The sequence below is a fragment of the Musa acuminata genome, chromosome BXJ2-7 (assembly GCF_036884655.1).
Source record: "Musa acuminata AAA Group cultivar baxijiao chromosome BXJ2-7, Cavendish_Baxijiao_AAA, whole genome shotgun sequence".
In the NCBI taxonomy this organism is placed as follows: domain Eukaryota; kingdom Viridiplantae; phylum Streptophyta; class Magnoliopsida; order Zingiberales; family Musaceae; genus Musa; species Musa acuminata.
The window spans coordinates 12,646,824-12,649,343 of NC_088344.1; the positions used below are offsets into that span (position 1 = coordinate 12,646,824).

At 35.1% G+C, this 2,520-nt stretch overlaps 1 long non-coding RNA gene across 1 annotated transcript; it reads left to right on the forward strand.

The window, feature by feature from the left end:
- The first annotated feature begins 595 nt into the window (after positions 1 to 595).
- LOC135616132 (uncharacterized) lies at positions 596 to 1,442 on the forward strand. The gene is made up of 2 exons (XR_010488282.1): positions 596 to 941; positions 1,082 to 1,442. It is a non-coding gene; the product is annotated as an uncharacterized LOC135616132 (long non-coding RNA).
- Positions 1,443 to 2,520: the final 1,078 nt, after the last annotated feature.

A 2,520-nucleotide genomic window follows, 5' to 3' on the forward strand; every position in this document is an offset into this window, starting at 1 on the left:
TATTAAGCCTTCTACCGTCCCTCTATATGCTGTACAAAGCATAAACATACCAAAAGACATGGACATACATAAGCATTACATCAAACATCTGGTTTAGAAGTTTGTCCGTGATAATATGTTCCCCTCTTATCGCTAATGATCTCAAATGTAATCAATCATTCCCCAATCACTTATAAACGTATAAAAGGGACATTCAAATGTGTTTTTCAACATGATTCTAATTAGTCTGAACCATATAAATTTATAAACTAACTTGATTATTATAGGGGTATTTATTGAAAATGTCACCAACCTAGTTCTTATAGGGTTGACGCTTCAGAAGATCGCCATCTAGAGCTTAGACGAAATTGGAATGGGACTCGGTTGCATCTGAATCATCATTCCAACTGGACAATTAGAATCTTCATTAACAGATTAACATTAGAAGAATAATCTTCAAAATGTTTTAAGAAAACTTTACAAGGCCATCAAGATCAAATTTGGAGGAGCCCAATGACCCGACTAGTCCGAATGGGTTGAACGGAGGGGGTGGTCCGAGCCTGACTACACCGAAATCCGAAATCAATCCTTAGCAAAGGGGGAAAAAGGGCCCAAATATTATATGAACAGCTGGATGGCATGTAATGACCAGCTTTTTTCTTGTTTTTGTGATGTTGCAGATGGTGTGTCGATAGATATGTATCACCCACCTCTACATGTATATTCTGGATGTCCAGGTTAATCATAAACGGGAGGGGGACAACGGGACTCATTTCTTCACATATTGGACTGTCAGTCAGTATCGTGAATTCTCTCTTCTTTCTTTTGCTTTCTTGCACTAACATGCATTCTCTTTTGATCTTCTGCTATCAGACGACGACTGGTTGTAACCCGGTCTACGAGGGGTTGTTCATCGAGGTCAGTACTATGCTGACCCCCGACATGATCTACACACTAAACTGGTAGGGAGCACTTGCTCTTCTTTTCCTTGCTTGATGAGAACTAGTACTAAACTCATGTAGTGAAGTCCAATCGAAATCTAGAACAGAAATAACACCGAGAAAGATTCATCATCTACACTCTTCCTTTTTTTTGTTTTCAGGTTGGGTTGGTTCACTTTTTTGTAGAACGATAGGGAAGCTGTGTGGCCAAAGGAAGTCTTCGATGACATGGCAGCCTCCTCGCCCCTTGGTTGTAAATTCATGCGATTTCTCCTGACGGATGGACACTGTAATAACTAACATAAAAAGGTGACGGATTGATTACAAGGCAATTAATCTTCCTGGAACAAAATTGACCTCTTGTGGTGTATGCTTTGGTGTTAATATAACCCCAAAATGATCATCTTGATCTTGTGGTATAAGAATTTTTGTCCATGTGAGTCGAGATAAGGCTCATTCATAGGAGCTGGATACCATGTAATAAATACCATGCAATGGAAATATGTTTATATGTATACTATACGATACTAATTGCACTGTTTTGAAGATGAGGACACTTAAGTTGAACACCATGTGAGATTTGAAATACATGATGATTCGAGTTTAAGATAGGTTGGACCATTTGAGAACATAGATATCTATGTTCAAGAAATTTGTTCAAGATTCTACTAGTGTAATTGAACTAGCACAATTGGAATTTCGAAGATCGATTATCCTTAGCTACATTCTGACTTTGGGATGTAAATTAAACTTTTTGTTAAGAGAAAAAAATACAATAACTATTCTTTACCTAATTGCAAATAATTATTTAAGAGAATAATTTTTACCGCCTCATGCAACCGACTTGATCCTCTCTATTAAATAAACAAAAAAAAAAATTAAGAAGAAGAGAAAAGAAATAGAGGGGAATTTTTTATATATGTTTCTATTTTTTGGAAGACATCATTAAGATATTCATGAAATTATGATTGGAATCATGATTTAGTGATGTTAGGAATTTTCTGTTAATTTAGGAGTTATGATAATAAGGAACTAGATTTAGAACAATAATATTAGGCCATCGTTTCAGTTAATTAGGTCTAATTCTTATCTAATCTGATTAGGTATTACTCTTTAAACTAAGTATTACTCTTAAGATGCATGTTAAAAGACAACTTAATCAAATACATATATGATGAAATCAAACATAAGTACGGATGCTAAACATCATATTAACTTGTTTGTTTCTATACTAATTAATCATTTCAAATGAAAACCCCATGACATCTTGATAATAATCAACAATAGATTATTGGTTATGTTACAATCAACATAGACACTGAGTTCTGTCTTAGCTACATTGGGAATTAATTTTCCAAGTATTTCTGTTGTACAAATTGAAAATTCACGTTTCGTTCCTCTCTCTCTCTCTCTCTCTCTCTCTCTCTCTCTAACTGATGTTATTTTAGATGTTCAGATGGTTGAGATTACTTGACTTGGAAGGCGGCAGAAGAGAGATAAACTTTCTGCATCAATGTTCATCTTTCTGCATCAATTGTTGCCTGATAAGCTATTTCTTCCTTCCATATTGTTCATGTAAACATAAATCAGTGCTCATCTT